A 27,340-nucleotide genomic window follows, 5' to 3' on the forward strand; every position below is an offset into this window, starting at 1 on the left:
TTTAAACACAAATATATTCAGTCTATATCCCTGTCGGTTTCTTGGCTCATGATTGGCACATGGGGAGGAATCCATGTGGCACTATAGGAGTCATAGATATTGCTTAATGAATCCAAACAAATACATGATCCATTGTGGTCTCATTTAATTGAGGATGGTGGGAGGAACTCCCTATGTTGAGCGGGGCCTCCCAATATATTGTTACAATTTAAGATTTCATTTGAACCTTTTTTCTACTCTTGAACGTATTGGTGCAAGAATTAAAATATTGAAAGATGACCTGATTTGTAGATTATGCCAGGATCTTTCAACAATTGAAACCTTGCAACATTTGCTTGTTGAGGGTAAATCCTTGCATTGTATTAGAATGTATTATTTTTCGGACTTGAATCAGTATCAACAGCATGGACATTTTGTTCGGAGGATTTAAAACAACAAAGTTGAAGAAGTCGCAAACTATGTGTATTTGGGGACGATGCTTGCATCTGCTAAACATGACAAAATGTCACAACTATTTATGGCCCCTAGAGCAATTTATAGATTTGCTGCCATAAAAGTGTTTACGTAATAAAGCTGGTTTTTGGAGGGCATGCTTGTGGCATACAAGGCCAGAATTGTCCCTCTAATGCTTTACACCATAGAGATATGCACGGATACATTTGCTGACTGTCTACTTCAGCTTGAAGGCAAATTGTGGCAACATTGCCTTTGTCTTCTGAAATTCCTTCAAGATGAAGTGATGCAGATGGAACTTGGACTGATATCTCTCTAAACTCTTGCCAAGACCAAGGCATCCATGTTCTATCTGAAGGTGCTAGAAGACAATGGGGGCACAATACTTAGCTTTAGTCTATGGCAGAATGCTAAATATTCAGGGTTTACCCAGGGACGTCATTTCACCAAAATGCCAGGGGTAGCGGAAGTGACATCACATGACTCTTGACCTCTTATGGCATCACAGGAAGTGCTGTAATTTGACCCTACCCCAAAGTGGCATCGCACGAAGTGATGAAACATGACCTTTGACCCCTTGATAAATACATTGCATAGTATTGTTCCTAAGTAGACGACGAAAAATATGGTTATGATATCACTGTAATATGATATACATTTCATACACGAATGGATCACCACATGTATTGTTAATATCAGTGTGTATAGGCGCAAATTACTGTGAATGCAAGCAGACATCGAAGGCCAAATGATAATGATGTTTTATTGTATAGCATTTACGCTTAAGTGCTTTACATAGAATAAATATACACACAATATTGCCCAACATGTGTTGGTACTCATTTATTGACCTCAGAAGGATGAAAGGCTGAGTTGGCCTAGCCGGAATTCAAACTGGCAGCCTGCAGATCGCACACACACATCACAGCAGTGAGCGCTCAACCCACTGAGCTATCTTACCGGCTATAGGTACCTTACCACTCTAGCAACATTACCAATTGAATGACTGAATGTTCTCAAAGTCTGAAAGCAAATTACACTCTGTAGTGGATATAATTAAACTGGTTACTGAGATTTAACAGCAGGCCAGTACATCTGCAGGTCTGGTGCAAAGTTGGCCACATATTAGGCCTGCATGGATCTACTCTTCAGGCTTCAGAGTTTGGCAAAATACATAGCCTAGTGAGGGTTCATAACTTTGTATTTGTGATGCTGGAAATGCATCGGAGGGACAGGGCCTCCGTATCTTTGTCCTTTATTGCTTTATCATGTGTGTTCTGTCGTGTTTTCCATGCAGGAGTTCACTTGGGACTCCTGGCGGTACAGCTCTTCCTGTATTTGGTTTGGTGAACAGAGTCTTGGGATACCCTTATGGCACCTATGGGTGGGAGTATAACCCTGTACTCGTAGTGTACATTTTTGTGCACCTGTGTGTGGCCCACAGAGCAGGGTATGGGCTAGTAGCAGCTCTGTGATGAATTGACTGGTGCACTGCACATCCTCCATTTTGGGATGCCCAGGCCATGTCATTGGAATCAGTGGATTGCTGATAGGAAACAAGATGGCCCCTGTGGCCTCTTGCTTTCTATCGCCTGTTACCTTACTTTTCCCAAAGTCCCGGGAAGCCCTGACTCTGTCCCTTTCCCCTGACTGGCCGTTGGGTGGAAGTTTAATATATGGTGTTGTCGGGAAGTCCAGGCCAGACTGGCTGGAGCCTTCCCAATGAATTTATGTTGTGGGTACAATCGTGGGGTGGGACCTGGGTGAATGGAGTGTGTGACGAATACGCATTCTGTTTTATGGGTGTCTAGTATCAGGGGTTTGACACAATGATTGAGACAGCCCTGCCTGAAACTAGTATGAATGCAGTGTGTAGTGCTGAATGGCAGAGTGCTTGTCCGAATCCACATTCTGTGTTGTGAGTGTATGGATGGAGAAGAATGGCCTGAATGCAGTGTGCGCCTGACCTGATTGGCTGTCTGACTGCCTGAATGCCCTTCTGAGTGATTGGTTGCCTGAGTGTGACCCAATAAAGGGAATGGGAGATCACCAGTATATCCGGGGGCCTCTCACTGCTAGAAATCGTGCAGAAGCTGAAGTTGAAACTGATGCTTAACTTTGAAGCCCACTGGAAGAAGAAGAACTGCTGATGCTGTCCTTCGCTAATCTGAAAGCTGCTGTGCCTTCAAGGAACTGATCCAAGAGAGGATCTGGCTAGGATACCTCTCCCTGAGCAACAAGGGATCATCGTGCACTAGTTGATCTTTGCCAAAGCTCCCTACAAAAGGCTGCCGACCAGAGAAGGGGACCGCCGAGGAGAACTAAGAGAAGCATCAGACAGCCGGCCACCGTCGACGACTGCCGTTGCCGACCAGCGCTGCCATACTCCCTTTGCCTATGAACATTTGATCAGAGGACTCCCTTGTTCATCACCGTCGACTGCTTTCAACCTGCCGGCGAAAGTCAAGGCTGCCGACGACTGAGGAGAATCCGCTGGTGGGTTTCCTGCCACCTGAAGACCGCAGAGATGCCGGACGACTCGACGCCCTTGCTGGGCCAAAGTTCTTCAGTAACTCTTTGCGGATATGAACACTCGTCGTCGAGGTGCCCCGCACACCTCAGTTTACAGGACATTTTTGACCGATCGTCAACGAGCACCTCAATAACTGAAGCTGCTGCCGCAACGACAGTGTTCACCCTTTTTCTTCACCGAATCTTGATGACCTGTGGCTACTGCCTGAAAGGGAGTGCACTCAAGAGGGGCCAGTCGACGACTCATCGAAGAACTCTACATGACCAGGTACTTTGGGGTCGTAAACTTATTTAGAAGGAAATAAGGCTCTTGAGAACACTATATGGACTGGGCTTGTAAGATATATCTTTATTTACAGGTTGCCCAGGTGGGGATATCCTCATACAGAACAGTGACTTAGTAGCTAAAGTACTGTTTGGCCTAACTGTTCTAACCAACTGTTTTCCTCCTAAAGTCTATCGTTGGTTCACTGGATTTATTGATTTGTGTGACATTTAAACTATGTCTAGTTAATGCATTTTAAAGGAATCAAACTAATTGTGGTACCACGTAGAACTGTGTATATAATTGCCATTGTAGATTGTGAGTGAGTTATTGTGATTGTGTATATAACCTTGAACTTTAATTATATAAAGACTGTATTTTAACTAATACAGTGTGCGAACATTCCTTTGAGGGTGCTTGGGGGACTACCCTGCACTTAAGAACCAGCCTGCTTCACCTCCTGAGAGCTAAGCCTTGGTTGCTCGACCATGATACCAATAATAGAGAATCTTGACTGGGGTCCTCTGGGCCGCTCCTCTGCCATATATAGAGCAGGAGTACAGACACCCCCCTCCGGTCCTTTACAGTATTAAAGCATTTAGAGTAGCGCAGGGAAAGCAGCACACTCACACAGCATCCCGTACTCTGGGCACTCGTTACCTTATACATGAAAACAAACATCCTGAACAGCATGCCAGGGAGATAGGAAAGATAGACACATTACAACAAAACAAATTGTGGCACAATGAAATCAGGTCCCCCTTTATGTGCTATGGTCAAACATTTCTACACTGTGCACAAGCTTTTAGGCTCACTGATTTTGTAAGTGACCGAAAACACTGAGATGGAATATCTTGGATGATCGTAACAGACAACGGCAGAAAAAACATGCTATAACTGCAACTTGTGAAAAGCAAAATACATAGGGCCTCATCACGAGTTGGGTGGTAACGCTGGCGGTATTACCGCTGGTGGTATTAGCCCTACCGCCAAACCCCCGGTGCTACCACCAAACCCGTGATCCGGCACTAATGGAATTCCCCATTCCCCACTGTGCCCATTCGGGAATGTCCCATTCCCCATTGGGCTCAATGTGGAATTTTTGCGCTTCTACCACCGGCGGATTTCCCGCCGGCGGTAATGGGGCAAATTTTCGGTGGATTTCCCCCCAGCTCAGAGCTGGGGAGAAATCCGCCAGAGCCCTGATTTGGCGGACCCTTAAATCCGTCAGTAATAGCGCGACCGCCGGATTTAAGGGTTACCGCCAAACTCGTGATGAGGCCCATAGTCCGAAATGGATGCTTATTCTACTCTAAAACGTTTTGGAAGTTTTTGTCTGCATTGTGAATTTGAGGAGTTTAAAAACAGACTAAATCAGTGACTCGACACCTCAAGTGTGCCTGAAATAAATCTTTAATGAGTCTAGCAATTATTGTATAGAATTCCAGAAAGACAAATTATTTGTTATTCCTATTCTTTCTTATTTAGGGTCACTGCTAAAGTGTTACACTTGGGGAACCCCCTGTGTTTTTTTTAAGAGGCCTGAACAAGAAAAGCAGCCACTCCAGAAACTGAGAGCCACATGGTGCTGGCCACAGCCCAGGAACTTCCATTAAAAAAATATATACATATATTTTTTTTTATTTTAGGAGTAGCAAGGGAGAGCACAGGGGTAGCAAGGGAGACCTCAGGGGTAGCAACTACGACCCATAGCGACCCCCAAATTAGGTCCAAGCATTGGCCTATGATTTTAGCGCTATAAAATCACATGTAGTGTATTCCAGACTTCTGTGGGATGGAAACTGAAGGACCTTGACTCAATGGCAGTGACTAAGAAAACTCTGATTGATGAAGCAAATGCATGGGATAGAGTTAGAGCCATTGATGGAATACTCTAGGCAATCCTTCCCCCATGGCACCTTTAAAATATACAGTAGATCAGGGTTTACGCCACTTTCTTATGTTGCTAAGGATTAACCTTCTTCCTTCTTACATGATTAGCGGGTTCTGGGGGAAAATCTGTGTTGAAAATGATATGTGAAGAATTTGCATTAAGATTATAGAGCACAGCAGACATCTGCTAACTCAATGTTAGGAATTTAGTATGGTTCTATGGTGACAAAAAACGAGGATTAGAGGATGTCAGGGGAATCGGTTTTTGTCGACAATCTATTGTGCAGAGTCGAGGGTTATTTTTGGTACTGCCTACTCTGTTTGGAAATATATTTTAACTGGGGAAATATTGTAACATGACATTAAATAGCGATTTTAAGATAATTTATTATTGAAAATGTACCCAATAACAGGATGATTGCTAGGATTTAATGTAACAATCTAATTGTGTAATCATCTAATGAGTGTGTATCTGTTCGTATTATTTTGTGTTTGTATTGTGATGTGTTCGTATTTATTGCTAAATAGTGTCAAGTTTTGGGAAAACCATGTCCACTTAAATAAAAAGAAATGGAAACATTGCATTTTGTTCATGATATAACTACACTGTCTAATATGGAATTCTGGCATAGAATTCTATCTGGAAATCAAATATCCTTGATCATAGCTGTTGTAAGCTTTTTACAAGAAATGTTTCCAAATGTTTAAGTATTGCTATTTTTGTGTAATGTATGTATCCAATTTATATTTTTCTTCATTATTTTGATGCACTGATTGCGAAAGGTTTTCATTTTAACCATATCCCAATAAATAAATACATGAATACATAAAGTTTATTACAATATTTTGCGCAGGTTTTGTACTTGCTAACTGAATTGCAAAGTTAGAACCATGTGTTTGCAACCCATTTTATTGAAAGCAAATCAATATTGTTTTTTGGCTTTTGTGCAAAAGTGAGGATTTCTTTCAAGTTACAAGCTGTGACTGATCTCAGATCTGTGCATCGTGATATAAATTGACATGTCCTGTAAGATGAAGGACCCAGAAGCAGACCCTCTCCTGAAGTACACAGAGGATATTAGTGAGACTTTAATTCCATGCCCGGCCACTGCAGAAGATTTGAGTAAAGCTACACAGAGCTCAGGAAATTGCCCTGAGATATGAATCACTGGTTTATGGTGCAAAAATCCATAGCAAGCGCCCTGCTTTCTCTCGAACTCTGTTCTTAGAATTGTTGACTTCGATCGTCTTTGCAACTTCCTCTAGTCACTGTCGACTTCACAACAGCGAACCTGTTGCCATAGCAGCACCTTGTTTTAGTAAATATGAAACAAGTGTTGCTGGGCGGAAAGGGTGTTTGTAATGTTAACACTGCATGCGTTACAAAACGAGCAGTTTCAAAATGCACATGTATGCACGTTTCACCAAACAAGAACATGCCATGTGGCTGAATGTGGATATTTTCAGGCTGAATCCCTCCATGCCAGCATGCTGTATTTAAAGCATTCGCACTTTGACAATAACCTTAATAAGAATGAACACTTGAAAGTATCACTAAGCTACTCAAGAAGAAGGAAATCGTACTGCTTGAGTGAATCTAGTGTGAATGCATATGCACGCTCTGAAATGCTCGCATAAGCAATGCATTACGAGCTCCTTCCTTCCCTTTTCCCCTTTGCATTCGCCATTATGAACTATAGTAACAGAATGCAAAGAAGGAAGAAAGAATGGAGGACCTCCCTCTTCACGGATGACTTGCGACAACCTGAGAAAGCTTGTATTTTGTATTCCATTCCTTGGTGTCTGTAAATTAAATATTCTCCAAGAAAAGTTACTACCATACTGCAGGCGCAGTGAAAATGGCGGTCTGCACAAGTAAACAACACGTCAGACCCACTTCTTCATGACGCTGCACTTGATACAGTCCAAGAGAGTTCGATGAAAAGTACACGACTGGCCATGCTTTATACAAGGGTCCTCTGCTGAAGTTAAGTGCTTCTTTAGAATGTTACCTGTAGCCACAAAAATATCAAACCCAGTTTCAAGACCGTCAAAGGGAGATGCCGAATCTGACACAGCGCCTGGAGCTGCTGGAATATCTTTCTGCTGCCTCCCATTCATTTATCGATTTATTTGAAAACTTGCTGTCCTATAAGCAAGGCTGCCCTCTTGCAAGGCAATTCTCATCCTGTGAACCTCAGACCAGGGGCCAGATTACAGAAGCTTTGCACTGGTGTAAGTGCAAAGGTTGCCCTATTTTTAAAAACACGTGGACATATTAGAAAACTATTGCATCAAGTTCAGATTGTACTGGCATAAGCACAAGGGCAAACATTTCCCTTGGGCAAAATAAAAATACATGTTCACTCCATTGTTGCACCAGGGCAAAGTTTACCCCAGTGCTAATACGGAATGGTATTAGCACTGGGGCAAACTTTGCAAACAAGTTGTTTTGTACGTAGTCGAATACCATCCAGTGGTTTTTGCTGTGCCGTCGGGCAAAGATAGGCCAATTCTTGCCCATGGGAAATGAATAGGGACTAGACCGAAAGTGTTTTTTCCTGCTGATTTTAATAACTTTTTACATTTTTGTATTGATAATTCCCAAAATGTCCAGTCTGGTGGGTTGGGGGGTGGGCAGCGGCTTTGTGTGCCTGTGCATAAAATTTGATCAGCAAAATCTCAGCCAAAACTGTCACACTAGTCAAAAGTTATTAGCAAATCATTTTTCAGATTTCCTATGGTACTCAACATGCACCTTTGCCGCACTATAATATTATAAAATTAGTTTTCTTGTTTGTAAATATCTCTCTTATTTTTCCTTTTTTATCATTGTTAATTTTTTACTATTTGAGTGTTGCTCCAATTGATTGTTTGAATAATAACTTTTTGCAATATTGAATGTTAGAGGAACTATTAAGAAATCCCTTAGGAACTGTTAGCTTCAAGAATTCCTTCCTTACAAGTATGTGCTAATTGAGCCTGGTTGGATAGCACCTTGACAGCTTTGGCTCCATGCTTTCCATCTAGGAATGATGCATTTCAGATTTTGGACGGTCTACTTTTTACTGTGGTGTATGTTTGCCGTCGATATTTCAAATTGCCCACTTATCATCTGGCACCTTCACCAAACGCGCCAAGCCACAAATGCAAGTCTGGACCAAATCTGTAGCATATGCACAAAGCACTTTCTCTGAATTACAACGAGTGGTGCAGGCATGCTATTCTGCAACTCATTTATTCTTGGCCCTTTTTGCTTGCATGTCTAAAAAACCAACCCACTAAGCATCCAAACCAGGGGATTTAACTGTAAGGACCATGCACTTTATTTGAGAATTTGCACACGATTGTGCTTGGTGAATTTATACTTACATTCATTATGTCCATGATGCAATTCTTTGCGACTTTCTGGCTCTAAGCGACTAATTAAATGCACCTTACGGCAATGCACTCTCCACTTTAATTGCACATCTGCATTCTTAGTGCTAACTAATCTTGCATACTTTTTCACAAGTTGCTTTTATCGGTATTGGGCACGGTGCAACAATTTGAGCATTGTTCAAGTTGAACTATATTGGACACCGAGCATGACCCCGCCAAAACAACATACAGCCAAACGTAACTTTCAGCACCGTGCACGTTAGCATTTATGAGAATTGCATCCTTATGTGGCCAGTCATATTATATTACATCTGTGCCATCACTTCAATGCATGCCCTACCACTAAATGGTTCTGTAATTTTAAAGCATTATGCCCTTTAAATTGCTAAATTATGCATTTAGTGCAAAATTTCCCCTTGCAACCCAGGCCCCATTCAAGCACAAGTGGTCTCTCTCCCTAACATGTTTGTAGTCAGCAATCTTGTGTCCTTCAAAGCCAATACAACCAGATTTGTAGCACATATTTACAAAATGTTTACAAATGGCCGAATGCATTAACAAAAACCTTGTCTACTGCCTACCTGGTGAGCTTTTGGCTGCAGAAACCGTAAAGGGACTTTTCCCATCACCATAGAGAATGTTTGACTATCTACTTAAGTAAACAATCGGAGTAACCGTGTGATTGTATATGTGAGCAAGTGGCCAGTGGGATATGAAACACGTAACATTGTTTCTCTTTTAAACTTGTGACTCTGATAAACTGGAATTGGTCCTTGAAAATTCTCTGTGGCTAATGGAGGTCTGATTCTCTCGCATTGTTATGGACTTCTACGAGTGCAATCCTCAAGTGCGATAGTTTGTGCTGTTGTTTTTGCCAATGTATATATATTTATACATATATAAATATATATATTATAGGGCGGCAATAGCCCTATAGTTAAGGTGAGTTGGACTTCTATAGGAGCCCCTTAAATTCAATTGTTAATAACTTTTGATTCTAGTAACGGATTTGACCGAAATGTCGCATATCATTAGGGACTCGAGGCCCCCCCCCATTCTGCAACATTTCGATAACAAATAAGAAAGTTATTAAGAAGACAAAAAAATATGTTTGACAAAGTTGCAGCCTACTTACCATTCATTTTCCCATAGACAAACGGTACATTTTTTTCCAAAGTGCACAGCCCAAACCGCTGTACAGATTAGGACCAGGTCCAAAACAACTTGGGCACGAAGCATTGACTCGCAATTTATGCGTGGTTCGGGGTTGTTCCATTCACTAGTTATTTAAATATTTGGTGGAGAAAAGGGTACCACTTGACAAAAATTGATAGTTATATCTCCCATGGTGCATTGCAGGATCATGGTTTTCAGAAATGAAAAAAGATGGTATCTTGTTTTTCTCTCGATGCGTGAGATAACCGCGGCTATAGCCAAGCATATGGGAAAATGAAATGCAGGAAAACATCCTTTTGCATGTCAACAAAGATGCAAATGCCATCAGGCCAGAGGTGGGGGAGAGGAGTTGGCTATAGGGCACCAAGTAACATTTTGGCATTGGAGGGGGTTGTAAGGAAGATAATATGTTATTTTATGAATATTGTGGGGAAATGTTCCTGCAAAATAAAAAAGTGTTTACAAAATGATAAGCCAGTATGTTCAAGCCGTTGGCCTCCCTTCCCCACGTTTTCAGCATAGGACAAGACGGTTCACTCGAGTATAGCACACTCTCGGGTTTCTTTGGCACGAGGACACAGTTGCATTACCAACATAAGGGCCTTCTGTGCCCAAGTCTCTTAAAATATCAAAGTCTCTTGATTCAGTGAGCCTGATGTACCAAAACAACGATATGTTCATTTACAAATATTCAAGTCGGGTGATTCACTGTTCACCCTGGATCCCCTTCAGCCAGGCTCAGATCCTCTTTGCCAATGTTAATAGAATATTTTTTCTCGGATCACTCACAGTTAACACCGGATTCCTTTCAGCCGGGCTCAGATCCCTTTTTCACAATTAGTCTCCCCGGGCTCAGACCAATTACAGTTCATATATGATATCGAAGACTTTTAAATGTCACTGGGTTTGGCTTGACCCGTTGCAGGACCACTTAGATTTCACGGTTCACAATTTTACACTCCCAGTTGGATACCTAAAATAGACCTTCAAATGAGCACCCACCTGGTGCCAGACCACTCTGTATATGGTATCTATTTTGGTTTCCAAAGTTCAGTCGCTCCTTGGATATTCAATTATATTTGCATCATTCATAACATACACCTCACACTCTGTTCTTTGCAGATTCTTTCACAACCTTGGTTCTAGCACAGACCGGTCTGCTATCCCTTTCCCTGACTCACCAGCTGTGCTGACTTTAGTGGCGCTGCTTTGTTGTAGGAGCCAAGGAAAGTACCACAGCATCAATTGCTCATCCCCACCTCGGCTATTGATGCGGGAGAGCCCAGGGTGCCTTCGGCACACAATGCACCTTTTTTCAGCTTTAATTCCTGGTCTTATTTTTCTTATTCTCGAAGGCTTGTGAAAGTAGTGGTTTTCTTCCTCTGAAAAGGCCAAGGGCATTTCATTCCTCCCAACCTTTCCTGGTCTTGCCATCTTTCTCCTTGTGTTAAACTGCCATATCGGAGCTGCTACTTCCTTATGTGTTTTACATTGCTCAGAGTGTGCTTTTGTGCGCCGCCTTTTATCCATGTGAGGAAGTGTGATGGAAGTCAGGTGTGTGTAATTATCAGTAATTGCCTGACTCTGCCTGACCCTTGTGTTGGGGCATGTTAGGTATATGGCTCTGGTGATAGTCCGTTGTCACTCACGATGAGAAAGTTTCCATGAGAAAGTGTTTGTGTCGGGAATAGGGGGTGGAGGGGTTGAGCTTCTAGGTATCCTACCTCGTAGGATGGGAAAAAGATGTTACAGGGAAGGGGATACTGCATCTTGCCCTTCAGTGTCCCACTTCCACTCCCCGAATACAGGTGATCCTCCTGCACTGGCCCAACCACAGGAACTGGTTCCAATAGCAATGGCCATGTCCTGGCCACCTGGATGACAGATTCCTGGGGACTAGCAGGTGAGACACCTTTAGGTGTCTCATAGGGTCTAACGAGTTAGTTCGCAACACAAAGATTTCTGTAGCCTCGACTATAGCTGCGAATAGCTGACATCTGAGAGAAAACTGTGTCCCAGAAACAGCGTGTGGTGTGGGGGGAAGGGAAAGGGCAAAGGAGGTGTGCAGGTCAACTGGGAGTGTAGGGGGAGCTGGCACAGAGGAGGGGGGCACTTGGCGAGGCCCTGGTGGGGTAGGACAGCTTTTTTTCCAGCCGTTTCTTCAGATATTCGTGGCTGTATTCGAGGCTACAAAAGACAACAGATAGCAGCTGGTATGAGTACTTCACTGCTATACATTTTGGGGTGCCTGTGTTTTCTTTCTTTGTAAAACATATTTTATAGGTATAGTGACGATGGGGGTGAAAAGTCAGTGACACGGTAGGTCTTATCTATTTTGGCTGTGTGTTTTCAAACTTTCTTACATGTAAGACTGTGGAGAAAAAAAGGAGAACATTGTTAAAAAAAATCAAAACAATGACATGATAAGATATTTTATTCATAGCGCGCCTATACACAGGTGTTTCAAGGCGTGGCGTGGCAGGGGAGGAGAACAAGGGGGGACAAGACAACTATCTTACTAGACCCAATGACGTTGAGATTTGCGCAAGTGCAGGGGGGAGGAAAGGGGAAACCTGCCGGGGGAAAGGGGGAGGAGTAAGTGCAGGACATAGGATCGAAACATCGAAAAAAACCTACAAGAAGTGCAGCCAGCAGGAGGTAGTGCAGGGGTAAAGTGCAGATAGCAAGTGTTAGTGCAGGTATGGGGGTTGTAGGGTTGCAGATACAGCCCCCAAGTGCAGGGTTGCCAGGAGGCAGTGCAGGTGTGCAACTGGGAGGGCAGGGCCCTTGGCCCATGATTCAGAGGGTAGCCAGGTAACCAGTGCTGTATCAGACAGGAGATCAGCAGGGAAAAACAAGAGAGAAGGCAGAAGCAAAGAGGAACACTTTGAGCTGCTTTCTGAACCAAAGGTGGTTCTGCTCAAGTTTCCGAGAGGCAGGTAGGCTGTTCCAGAGGGTGGCGCCAGCCTAAAATAGAGATCTGCCCCCAGTTCATTGCTTGGAACAGCGACTGACCCTCTAGGAATTGGAGGTGGAGGAGTGAAGAGTTTGATGAGGAAGCTGGTTCAGAAGAGAAAGCTGTAGATATTTCGGTCCCAGTCCCCAGAAGGCCTTGTGTACAATGCAGAGGGTCTTGTACTTGATCCTTGCAGCCACTGGGAGCCAATGGAGAGATTTCAGTGCTGGACAGATACAATCCCTGGGTTTGAGACCAAGGACATGACTTGCAGCCCTGTTCTGAATGAATTGCAGAGGGCAGAGAGTAGAGGCAGGCCGATTTAAAAAGAGGCTGTTACAGTTGTCAAGCCTAGAGAGAACCAGAGGTCTAGAGACAGTGAGCTTCTGGGGGAAGAGGAGGAAAGGAAGAATACCTCTGAGGAGGTGCAGTTGGTAAGTTGACTTCTTAGAAACGGGAGAGTGTGGAGTCTGAAGATAACCCTGAAGTTCTTAGCTTCACAGGTGGGAGCTGGAAGAGGGCCGAGAGAGGCCAGCCAGAGAGTGAAGGGAAAGAGGGGTGCAGGTGTGCCAATGAGGAGGATCTCTGTCTTGCTGGCATTCAGGCAGAGATCATTGGCGGCTCACCACTCTTGGATTGCAGACAGACAATTTGGGATGAGAGAAGGAGAAGAGGTGGCAGAGGGGAGCCTGAAAGCAAGCTGGGGGTTATCCGCATAGCACTGGAAGTTGGGGCAGAGAGCAGCAATGCAGTGGGTGAGATGTACCAGGTAATGGTTGAACAACAAGGGAGAAAGGTTAAACCCCTGGGGAACACTGGGTCGGTCCAATAGGAAATAAGTCAGCCAGGCCAGAGCCTGATCAGTAATACGCAGATTAACATGGAGACGGTTCAGCAGGATGGCATGGTTGACTGTTAAAGGCAGAGGAGAGATTGAGTAGGATGAGGAAAGAGGGGAGATTAGAGTCATGGCTAGACAGCAGGTCTTCACAGATGTTCAGGAAATCAGTTTCCATGCAAAAAGGAGCAACCCTAGTTTTAGATGCCCCATCCACTGTATTTTATACTTGGAATTCTTGCCCATGCTATTATAGCTTGTGTAATTGTACCCATTAAATATATAGCAACCTAGTTTACTGTCTTGTACACTCTGCTTTCTTTATCATCATCTACCATCATCTACCTTAGATAAGTATGTGAGCAGTCATTTACTGCATTGATCTTTTAACTTCCATTGTATTAGTAATGTCTCTTTCGTCATTCATATTTCATACTTAGACCAACAGATGTTATAGCCGTGGCGATTGGTGTATTTAGGTTCATGCCTAGCAACAGCAACAACTGAATTTGTGTTTACCAGTGGCTATCCCAAACCCATCCCACACAATGGGTTGTTACCGATGGGTATACCTTGCAGCCGCGGATAGGAAGCAGCCACCGGCACGTCCAGCATTGTGTAGCCGTGGCTATGAAAAGTTATTTAAAAAAAATATATATATATGTTGTTTAATACCTTTATTCGGCATAAGCCATATTGGCAGAGATGCAACAATGTTTACACCAATAAACAAGATAAAAGGAAAAAGAGTTTTAAAACAGTATTAAAAACACAATTCATATGCTGCTAAAATAAAAACCACAGGGAGCAATATAAGTCACCTACTATCAAAAAGTACAATACCAGAATCATTGATTGAAAACAATCTTGTGCTAATGGTATGATTCATCTTCACGGGTTCAGGCAATTTGACCTAGGGTCTTGTTCCTCCTCAGCCAGGATCTATGACTGTATTTGGTGACAAAATTAGCCACCAAGATGTCCATGGAGTTCTTAGATACATAGGTAAATAGCTCCACTAACAGTGTTGTCACAGAATAGCAAGAAATGCACCATTGTTTCATCCCCATTTTCACACATCGTGCAAACAGTGCTAGATGATCCAGACCAGTGTTTGGTGATGTCTTGCATGGGCAGGGATCCTAAGCGTAGCCTCTTATACAGTTAATGTGCATAAGCCGGTTTAATGGTGTTCAAATAGTTCTCGAATCCCTGTGACTCTTTAAGTGCTAAGTAAGTCAGGCCTGTGTCCAGAGTGGCCAGCGTGAGTGTCAACACCCTCGCCCTTAGCTCTATGTACCTAGCAAAGGCTTTTTAGAATATGATTTTGATCCATCTGCATAAAGACCCATCTGGAACAACCAGTTTCTGATGCTCACCAACCAGGGGATCTTCTGCCATTTCCTTAGTGATAGGACGTGCTCCAATGTCAGGCAATGTGGTTCTAAGTCGAGACTACCCCAGATCCTGACCCAATAGAAAACCAACCTAATGGCTATGTCATTATCAATTGGGGGGAGGTTACAATCCATACAGGCAGAACTAGTGGGGATGCTCTGTGGGAGCAGGAGGATTGCCTTTAGAAACTTATTTTCTGTTGTTCTGATGGCTGATACCTCTGTATGCCCCCATACCTTGGCTTTCTAATGGCTGATACCTCTGCATGCCCCCATACCTTGGCTCCATACATAGACGACCGTACATAGATGACACCTTGGCCTGCACCTGGTATAGACCCATGGCTGGCCCATATCCCCCCTATAATCATGTTTAGCATAAAAGGCTTTGACTGCCTAGCTTGCTTTCTCCAAGATGATGTTTGAATTGGACACATGATTTTCCCAGCATCACCATTCGCCCACAGATTTAGGTTTTTTGGCCTGGTCACCTTAAGTGAAAAAAACATTGCCTTAGTTTTCAAGGGGTTGATTTCCAAACCCAATTTTGTGCAATCGGATTCAAAGATTGCCAGGGCACGCCGCAGGCTCATCGGTCAGGTGGAGAGGAGGACAGGGTCATCCACAAAAAAAAGGACCAGGACGCATTCGCTCCCCATCGTGGGGGGGGCATTCTCATGTTAGAGCCTCACTATTATTGAATTAATAAATAGGCAAAATAGAATTAGTGCAAGAATACATCCTTGACTGACCCCTATGACCACCCTAAAGTAGTCTGTCACCTCACCCCAAAGACCCCACCTCACCACTGTCCTGTTCTTTTCATAAAGACGTTGGATTGGGCTGAGCACTTCTTCAGGAATGTTTTTACTCGTTAAGACCGCCCAAAGGGACTCTCTGAGCACGCTGTCAAAAGCAGCCTTCAGGTCTACAAAGACCCCATAAAGGTTGGTCTTGGCAATCCTGAGGTGTTTTTTGAATAATTCGATGGAATTTAAAACATTGGTCGACAGTGCTTTTTCCTGCTTGGAAGCCTGCCTGGAGGTGGCTTAACTGTTTTGTTTCCTCCACCGATACTACAATTGGCCATAGAATCACCTTGGCAAAGGTTTTCCCTGTTACCTCCAGCAGCGAGATGGGCCACTAATTGCTGAGATCTGCCTTGTGCCCATCGTAAATAGAGGGACTATCACCGCCGAGGTCCAAGTTTCAGGAACTCAATCGTGAATAATGATTGTATTAAATAACATTGTAAGTACCGGTGGCCAAACATTTATTACACTTTTACTCTGTCTGACCTGGGTGCTTTTCCACCCTTCTGGGTAGCAATGGCCCATGCCACTTCTCCCACTGAGATGTTTAACTGCTTTACTGGGTCTGTTCATGCAATTAAGGCCGTGGAAGAGGTGCTCAGCGGGGACCACTGGACCAAACTAGATTGATCACTGTACAGCTTCTCAAAGTGGGTATGTATATATATATATATATATATATATATATATATATATATGAGTGTTGTATTTGTAAACAGTTATACAGTTATTGTAACATTTGTAATACTTGATTATTCATTAATAATACATAAAAGTATACATACTTTAAAAAGGTAAATAAATATGTAAACTAAGTTTGTGATAAACAGGTTTATTTGGGCAGGGGATGTGTTTGTGGGTTTTCTTATTCTTTTAGTTTGAACATGATACTTCTTCTTCCTTAGCCCAGTTATCTGGGTTCTTACTGTCCACGATTTGTCTTACATTTGCAATGTCATTTTCCATTGCTTGTACTTCTTTTTTAACATTAATTAATAGTTGTTTTAATTATGTTATGAATCCATGAATATTTGCGTGGGTAGTCCTTGTGGTGCTTCTTGTTTAATTATTTGTGATACTTGATGACTTCATAATCTGTTTGAAAATACTTGAAACATTTTTAAACAATGGAAGATATTATACTATTTATTTTATTTATTACATTTGTTACTCGCCCAGACCAAAAGGTATTACGGCGAAAAGTACAGGCGAGATATCACATTATTATACATTGTTACAGTTACAGTCATATAAACACATTTTATGCTATGTTACAGTTACAGTATAGTGAACTTTCTTGCATTTTCTTCCAGTTGGTCGAAGTAGTGAGTCACAATTCATTTTAAGACACTAGATGAAAGTCTAAAAGAGACCGCTAGACAATCATGTGGGCCATAGGAGGTACATTGGTATTTCGGTTCAGTTAATAAGCGGAGAGTGAGGACATCTTGGTGCTGGAGTGGAATGGGACTAGCTGAGGTTAATATTTGTTGAATAACCAGGTTTTCAGCACTGTTTTGAATCCTAGTAGGGTGTCCTCATTTTAATACTGATAGGTAATGCATTCCAGTGCGATGGGGCTAGGACTTTGAAGCTACTCCCACCTGCTCTCCTGTATTTGTATTGGGGTACTTCCAGGAGGGCCAGTTTATTTGATCTAAGTGTCCTGCAGGAGCTTTTTTTCTTGATGGCGTTGTTGAGGTAGCTAGGTTTTTTTTTTGTTTGTGATGCATTTATGGACAACACTAAGTGTTTTGAAGATGATTCTGGCTTCAATTGGCAGCCAATGGTTTTCTCTCCTAATACTGGATATGTGTCCAGATTTCTTGATGCCTAAAGCCGCTCTAAGGGCTTTGTTTTGAAGTAATTGACTCTTATTGATATTAGCCTTGGATGTTCCTAAAAAGAAGATGTTGCAATAGTCTAGTTTCGTTAAGATCAGCGCTGTGGCCAAAGTAATACAATTAGTGGGAGTAAGGAATTGGCGGCTGAGTGCAATTAGTTTAGCTGTATAGGCTGTGGAGGAGGAGAGGGCTGATATCTGTTTGTGCATGGTGAGGTTAGCATCTATATATACTCCAAGAGTTTTGACTTGCTTGAGTACTGGGATCTGTGTACCGTCAATGTTGATATGTGAGTAGTCGGGATGGAGGATGCTTATTCTTTTTTGAGAGCCCACAATAAGAACCTCCATTTTCTCGTCGTTGAGGCAAAGGCTGTTTAGGCCATCCAATTTTGAATTATGGCGTATACTCTGTTGATGGTGAAAGTGTCTTGGGTGTAGTCACCTGTAATGTGGATAAGGATCTGGGTGTCATCTGCGAAGTTAGTGTAGATGACACCCATGTCATCAAGGGCCGAGAATTGGAGTTTGGCATATGCATTGTAGAGAGTGGGGGAGAGGCAGGATCCTTGGGAGACTCCTATGGGGACTACTATAGGGTCAGCTGAATAATTTCCGATGGCAACCCTGGATGTACGGTCCGATAAAAAAGATTTGATCCAAAGAGTAGCGTTGTTTGAGAAGTTAAAGTCTTTTTTTGGTGTGTCACAAAGTTTGTCATGGTCTACCAGGTCGAATGCTGCTGATAGGTCCAGTAGCAATAGGGTGGCTAGTTTGCCTGAGTCTCTGATAGTGTCCAATTGGATTTTTAGGTCCAAGAGGGCCGTCTGTGGTTGGGCCTAAAGCCAGATTGTCTAGCTCCAATTGGTTGTTTTGTTTAAGGTGGGTTTGTATTTGGTTGTAGGCTATTTTGTCAATGATTTTAAGTAAGAAGGGGACCGTCGTTATACACTTAAAAATATTTGTGTTGGTTGCATAGATATTTAAAAGTATCTGTTTGGTGACTGATATTTGTTCAATAACATATTATTTTTCGTCTCATTTTGCATAAATATAAATAATGGACTCACACAATCTCTGGTTCATTTTCTTGAGCATCTTCTTTTTTTTATTTCTTCTTCTGTAGGATAATTCTCCGTCAGCCATTCCATGTAGTTTTCCAGTGCACTTAGATAGAAATAAATACTGAATGTCACCTTAGATATTAGAAATAGAAACGGAGGAAGAGAGGAGAGAAGGTGGAATTTCTTGTATTTACTTTGTGATTGGTTGTTTGTTTGTGTGGTGGGTAGCTGTCAATAGGATGTCAAGTACCTCAGATGCTGTTCAACCGTTGAACCTATCAGAGTATGTATCATGATATTTAATCAATTTTACACTATACAATTTTACATGTGTTTCTGATTGTATGCCCTATGTGTACCTTTGTTAATATGTCTTTTTGAATCTGTAAACATGTTGCGGGTAACCACGGCTACCAGCGGTTGTCCATACCCACCCCTATTAGTGCACCAATTGGACGTCAAGCATTTTGGCTTGCTGGTGAGCCCGCCTTCCTTAGCCGCAGCTACAGCTGTTTGTATTTTGGTGCAGTGCTCATATTATTTTATGGCTGTTTTACCACAGAATTGTATATATCTTTCTGTTTGGATGTTCTCCACTCAAGGCATGTGTGATTTAAATCTGACACCTTTGCATTATGTGTTTTTCAATGTATGGAAAAATGGCTATTATAGGCCCCTCATTGCAGCCGGGGTTATAGCCACAGCTATAAAAATGTTTTGGGGTTGATTGATTGTGGTAGGTTGTAGTAAATATGTGTCGGCCACTTTACTTTCTACAGTCCTGTTTTGTGCTAATGATTTCTGAAAAGTATGAAAGTGACCATTTTGTAAACTTTTGTTATTCTGATTGCAGACCTCAGACTGTGCAGATGGTCTGTATTTGGCAATTGTGAAGATCTTTTAATTCTATGGAGCAGCTGAAGGTCAGTGATTGTGTGTTTTTGTATATTTCATGTATAACATGAACTGTTGTTTATTTGAGGTAAATTAAGTATGTTTAGGTTTTTGATTTAGTACATTTTATAAATATTATTTGTAAGGTAGGATTTTCCACAATTACGTTCATTGTTTTCAGGAGATTGATGAAGCAGTAGCACATGTCATGTTATGGTTATGTGTGAATAAGAAGTGTTTGAATGTGGCTTTAAATTTGAGAAGTCTTACGAGGCAGTGCATCTGATCAATGCTAATTTATTATGATGTTCACCAATGTTCCTTTGCTTATTTGTGGAGACATCTGGATTCGGACAGCTTGCTGGTAAGTGCAATCACCATATATCTAAGCTGTGAAAGGAGATGTCTCATATTCTATTCTGATTTAGCATTCCAGAAATGTACTGTGCCAACCACAGATGCATAGTAACCTGACTAACATAGTTGTAATTCATTGAAACTCTACTTTGCTTATTCTATTTATGCTATATGAGCTGCTCAATACCATCCCACAATACTCCCGCACTAACAGCAGAGTTCTAAAACTGGCATTTTTTTATACTGCAGGAATTGCTCTCTAATCTAATTGTTGCATTATGTAGCTCAGCTATGTACAGTTTCCTCATGGACTGTATATGTGAAATCGACTCTAACATTTTGGTCACATATTTGAAAGCACATTGCACACGCTTTATTTGTGGCAATTCGTGGATTCTGCCATTTTACAGGGCAAGTTCATTATGGCTACAGTATGGCTATAGTATGCCAGTATGCCAGGTATTACTAAAGTCTTTTGGAATTGCAGGCAAAATACACCAGGTAAATGGTTTCTGAGAAATTATGAAGCAAAGAGAAGAGGTGAATTCATAGTGGCTAAGGCCTCATAGTTTGCATTTCAGCTTTTCTGTAGTAACCCTCAAATGTGCTTGCCTCTTTTTATATAAGTATGACATTGCAAATCACATGGTTTATACATAGCTTTCACTTCATATGCGCATGCTTTATCATGAATCGTTAGGTTATGAAAGAAAGGGTTGCTGTGACGTTTATGATTTGCTCACTTTTCATTCAGGATTATCATCCAAAAAATGTACTGTGCAAACCACATATATAGCACAACCCGACAAACCCAGTTCCCAGCCAGTGAAACTCTACTATTCTCATCTTATTTACGCTATATGAGCTGCTCAATACCATCTTACATTACTCAAGCACTAAGAGCAGAGCTCTACATGGGGCATTTTTTATATACTACAGCACTTCACTCTAATTTAATTGTGCATTACAAAGCACAGCTATGTATTATTTCCTCACCAACAAAAAATGTGAAATTGAGTCTAACATTTCGGTCACATATTTGAAATTCCATTATTACACTGTATGTAGAACAGTATGTGTATTATAATGTTCCACGCCAGTGCATGCACATGAGTGTAACATGTGTGGTGAAGAAAGCACAATGCTGGTAGTAATTTATAAATAACAAACAGCAATCTTATCTAGCACGTTCACAATTTGCTTGGAAATTGTGTGCTTTGGAAGGGCAGGAACGTACTTGGGTTCCATGCTTTGTGATCACATAAATTGTTACACAATGCACAGGGATATGAAGATGTTAAATTAATGGGGGTGCATAGTATTTCCTATCATCAAATAAGCAGCATACCTCTACCCTTGACAAATATTGCAGCTGTGTTTGTGCTTGGAAGGTGGATATCAAGCTCTTCTCTTGACCCCATATTAGTAAGTCCTTTTGTGTCAGATTTGTTTGTATGTGGCCTTAAATATGGCTGGAGTGCAGCTGATCATTGCTAACGTGGTTATGATGTTAGCAAATGTTCTTTTCCTTCTTTGTGGTAATTCATGGATTCTGCCATTTTACGTTAATTTCAACTGGTAAGTTTCCAGTGAACATTTCTTCTCTTGAGAAGTACTTTGGGAATGAATTGTACTCTGATGTTATGGTTATATTATGCAAGGTATTACTAAAGAAATGTTCACTGGGATGGGAGCAAGGGCAATATTGATAAGGTTCTCTAGGGTTGCTTTTTGGGGTTGCCCAGGGCACTTGGAGATTCAAACCCTAGTGAGAATGAGGATGGGCAGTGGATGGAGTACACACATGGTGATGTCTTTTATTGAGTCGCTATAGTAGCGATTAGTTTGTAGGTGAAATACAGGATTTAGGGTCAGGCCATTGGCCCTTTCAGGCCTGAACAGGTGAAAACAGGTGAAGCCCTTGTCTTTGCACATCCTTTCATGAGGATGCCTAATGATGACTGATTAAATGGGTGGTGGGAGGAGCATGTGAGTAGCAGGGCCCGGTCACGTGACAAGCAGCGTACTCAATGCTGTCTGCCTGGAGCTGGCCTACAGTCATTAAGTAGAGGCTTGTAAGGTGTGAAAACTGGAGCTGGGCGGAGCAACTGAGTTGCAGTGCATTACTTTCCAGCTCTTCTCCCTCATCACCTTCCTCATGAAGTGAGGACACACCAGAGATTCATGAATGGCAGGTTGCTACGTCAAACCAAAGATGTGGAACAGATTACCTTGCAACACCTTTATGTATGTGAATTAACATATTATGCTCATTTATGCCATGCTTACTGTGTTCAGGACTAAGATACCCACTTTGCAACTTCACTTTATAGTGATCAATGAATGTAGAGGTAGAAGACCATGTGCCATTCCTTCAAATTTATGGTGAAGGAATTCCTTTTCCCTAATAAACTGACATACCACTTGTAGATTAGCCTTATATGATTGGAGAAAGTGTGTGAAGGATTGCATGTAGTGTAAATAAGATGTGCAAAGTAGAGTTTCAATCAGTGGCAACTGAGTTTCTCAGTTTGTGATGCATTTGTGGTTGCATAGTACATTTTCAAGATGCTAAGCCTGAATGAAACCTCAGCTAATTGTGTAGATCATAGTGATCATTTGTTTCACAGCCTAAGAATTCATGATAAGGGATGCACATATAAAGTGAAAGATATGCACCAACTATGGGATTTGCAAGTTCATACCTATAGAAAAAGATACACGGACATTTGATATGAGAAATATCTTTTTCTCACACATAACCATAGCAAAACAGGTAGTACTGCTGGAAGACTCTTCAGAAAACACTGAAATTGTAACAATCTCGCCAAGAGGATGAGAACAAGCCACCACCTCAATGAGTATATATAATGAGGTATTCACTAACCTGGTCAGAATGCCGGGAAGGAAACAGCAACTGCTGCAAAGAAAAGCCTCCCTGAGGATCCTGAACCCCCTACCGGGATAGTAACTCCCACGGGGGAGGAGCACGAACCCCAGGGAAACCCTCTGGGGAATAAAACAATGGATGTGTAGATAGATGGTCTTGCGGGTGGACGATGATCCTAGGCGAAGAGTCTCTGGAAGACTGTAACTCGGGTTCTACTGAGTAAAAAGAAGACAGATATGTTACAAGGAAGGTGGAAGGACAGGACAGCAGAAACAAGTGTCGAATAGATCCAACGGGAAGATCGTAACCTGGTTAGATGCGGGCATAGATTAACAAACACTCAGTGTCATAGAGGAATGGTGACTGGTACTCTGAATCCTCCAGGGTGTTCTGCAGTGAGAAAAGTAGTGAATAGCGGAAAAAGAGGAAGAAAATGAAAATATACCCGAAAAGAGAAACTCACTGAATCAATAGAAACAGGGATCCTAATAATTGCTGCTCGTGAGGATGAGGGCAATGACTCAGGTAAATAGAATAACCCGGAAGAGAGGTCTGGATCGGAAGAGTCACGGGAAAGAAGCACTGCCAAGGAAAACTGAGTAGAAGGCAAAAAGCGAAAAGGTGAGTACAGACAAGAATCTCTATAATTGGAAAAAGTACGTCCTAGAGTTCGAACTTACAGAGCGTCATGCACAACAGTAGCGACGCAATGAGAAGCAAGTCTTCGGTCCTTAAATGATATCATGTCACTTGCCGTTGGTGTCAGTTGACCACGTGATGTGATCACGTGGCTTGCCTCTGACGTTCATTGACAGCGTGGAACAGCTAGACCGCTGAGATTGGTATCGTCAGAATCTGCCGTCTTTGAAGAAGAATAGTAAAATATAGAACCACATAATTTCCTTCTTTGCAACCAAGACCAACATCGAAAAGGTGTAACAGAAATAAAATATGAAAAACCCTACGTAACACCTATAAACTGTACTAAATTACAAACCTAAATATACTGAATACTTTATATAAATAACAATTCATGTTAGATATTGAAAATATACAAAAACACAATCACTGACATTCACCATCCCACATTTTTTTGTTTACAGCTTTTTCTAAGATGCCATCAAGCAACAACAATGTGTTAGAAGCAAGAACCATGTGCAGGGAATTCATCTTTTACAATATAATATTTTTAAAAGTAGTGTTCTCAATTCTGTATATACATATACTGTAGATAAAACAACACTACTTGTTATCGGTAATACTTTTGAACATCTTTAATATTTTTAGAGAAAGTGATAAAAGAAAAAAATGATCAAATACGTTAGTAGTTAGTAAGAAAACTACGATTTTTAGAAAAAAAGATAGCAAATGTGCTATCAATTTGAAACAGAGGAATAAAGGTATATGAAGGAAAATGTATTCCTCTAGAGTTTTTACAAATCTTTGGGGAAGTGTGAAACCAAAATCTAGATATGTTGTAAAGCGTTATTGCAAAAGAAAAAAGTAGAAGAAATCATTAAAAATGCTTTTGATAAGAAAAGAAAACTGTTAATTTTTGTATTGAATAAACTTAAGAAATTACTTAAGGTGACTACACCATTCCATAGAAATGTGGAAACAGTTAATGTACTTACATGTGACAGCTATTGTAATGTGTTTGTCAGAGAGTGGGAACACACTTCTCATACAGAAAGATTTTTTAATGAGGAGAGTTAAATTCAAGGAAAGAAAGTGCCCCTTGCTATTGGTGAGAGTGGGCGTAGCTATGAAGTCCAAATGGTGTGATTTCTAAAAGAAGAAATCCTAAGGTCTGAAAATGCAGAAATTGAAAGTTTATGTCAGTCTAGAATAAAATCTAAAAAGCAAAGTGAGGTATAGACGTGCAATTTGTTGTGCTACATTTTGTTGTAACGTCTTAAAGAGATTTTTGCAAGTTGTGCACGAAAATAATAATGATCAAAGCCAGAACAAGATGCTACAGAGAATAGATGACTGTGAAGTTTGTAAAACAACAGGAATTCAGGGTCACTCTCTAGCTTGTCTTGATAAAATGAGATGTAAGAGTCAATTTCATCATATACAGATGATGGCTGAAAATCATAATAAAATGAGATACCTTCTTGTAAAACTATATGAGTGCAAAACAACAAGTATGTCTCTTAAATTTTTAAATCAAACACTTTTGACTGGAACTGTAGAAACGTTAGTTTGTACACAGCAAATGATCAATAAAATGCATTTAAAAGATTTGGCCCTCATTAAAAGTTTGCCGGCACCGTTGTTTCCGGACTGGCAAACTACATGTTCTGCGGGCAGGTGCCGTCCCGCCCGCTAGGTCAGCCTTGGCCAGCATGACGGCACCCAGCTGCAGAGTTTCACGGAAGCAATGGCACTGTTGCGCAAAGAGCCGGTGCTTCCATCCTCTCCAATGTGGATTAACAGAATTGCCGACGCCAGATTTACCGGACCACCGGGGCTGTAATGCCCCAGTTAATCCAGCAAGTCTGGCACCGGTAAATCACTAAGGGTCCGGAGTCAGCCTGTCGGTTTTACCTGCATGGCTACCGCCGGACTGGTAATGAGCCCATATGCGTTTGTAGATTAAACACTTACAGGGAGTGGAATTGATGGTCCTATGCTTTCAAAGGATCTGATTTCTCAACAGTATAAAAAAGTATTGCAATGTTTGAGTTGTCTTCAACTGAAAAACTGACATTGTCCACAAACATTTTGTAAGTCTCAAGTGCAACTAGTGCATATTGAGGAGAAAATTAAACAGAGTGTAGAAGATGATTGTAAGAACTGTATCTGTATTTCTTTGTAGAAGAACAATTTGACACAAGTAATGGACTTTATGTTTGTAGACACTGTGTTGGGTTTTTATAATAAAAGAAGTATTCTTGGTCGAGTGAATAGTTTGATGTCATCTGTTCGACACCATGTCACTGGTAAGCCACCAACAAATACAGATCATTTAAATAGAGATAAGGAATGCCAATTCATTAATGATTACAATCCTGTCATTGCTCAGCTTTGGAATGCAAATACGAATGTACAGTATATTGCTGATGATGTAACAGCTGTTGCTCGTTAAGTTACAGCAAACATGACAACATCTGAAAAGAGCAATGCAGTTTAGGTATGGACAGACTTATCAGCAGCTAAAAGTCTTAGAAACTTCTAAACTTTGGTATGAATATGCTCTCACTTAGATAGTGTGGTCGCTATGAAGCTGCATATCGGCTAACTGGTCTGCCTCTGTATGGACGTAGCATTAATGTACTTTTGTTAAGTCTTGGACCAGTTATTACTAGAAATCGGGTACTGAAGTCTCTGAGTGAAATTGACAATTTAGCTGAAACAGTACCTGACAGTACAGAGATTCTGAAAACCAACTTGATTGATACATATTATCCAAATCAATCTATTTCTAAAGGCTATTGTGCCTTTATAAATGGGTCACGTTATTTGTGCAGCGAGGTGTCTGTAACCTAAACTAAGGTGCAGGCCCTTGGGAGTTTCTGATCTGTGTGAGAGCGAGTGGAGCATGTGAGTTAGTGTGACCTCTGCTCTCACCCCAAGCCCATCCTTGTATCTGCAAGGTGCATTGTTACAACAATAAAATAACATTGTTTTTGTAAAGTAGCTAATTAATTGTCAGGCCAGCTTCACTGTGGATGATGAGCCCAGTGACGCCCACATGGACGAAATCTGACAGATTAAGACAGACCAATGGCCTGGCATCGCATATGGGGCAGGACCTACATGTATAGGGCTCCTCCAATCTGCATTGTAGAATTGTACTATATGTAATTACGTCATCAGTGACGTTGTTTGTGCTTATAACATGCTGTACATGCCTATGGAAGTCAGAACGTTCAGCGGCAGAGTTCTTTGATGATACACTTCTATTTTGTAGAAAAAAACTTGTTATCCATGCAAGTGTTTCTCGGGCCTTTTTCCCTAGTGGGTTATATTGTTTCTGGTGTGAGCATGCAGGAGCGTGCATTAATCTGGTGACCCCGATGTGATCCCAGCGACGCCCACATTGACGGAGGCTTCCGACCCACCGCTATTCAGACATCCGCAGACCCAAGCGTGCTTCCTGTCACCACCGTCTGTGTAAGTGTGGACACAGTCCCCTCTACTGCTATCTTAGCCAGCTTACTTTGAACCAGTTTTGCCTAATTTGCCTGTAACTGCTGTGCCGCTTTCCTTTTCATGTTCCCTTATTCCCTGATCGGTCCCACTGGTCTCCTGTCTCTGCCCTCCACATCTTCTGAACCTTAATAATTTGCTGTGCAGATCTTCGTCATCAAGCATAGTATATTGCATAATTGGCTGTAGGTCTGGCATGTCATGGTATGTTCACTGAAGCATGTTGCCCACCTGTGCTCTGATGTTATTGAACAGTGCGCTGTCAAGCCCATTGACGTCTAACCTCACTCTTGGGTATCCTGCTTTAATCCACACGTCTCCAGCTTGATTTACCGCCATCACCACTAAGAGTTTCCTTTGACTCCTGACCCTACCATGATCTTGTGTCTTGAGTAGCATCCCCAAAGAGGCAACCCACTTTATGGTGGTTG

The sequence above is a fragment of the Ambystoma mexicanum genome, chromosome 2q, assembly GCF_040938575.1.
Source record: "Ambystoma mexicanum isolate Mex_15411 chromosome 2q, UKY_AmexF1_1, whole genome shotgun sequence".
Taxonomy (NCBI): Eukaryota; Metazoa; Chordata; class Amphibia; order Caudata; family Ambystomatidae; genus Ambystoma; species Ambystoma mexicanum.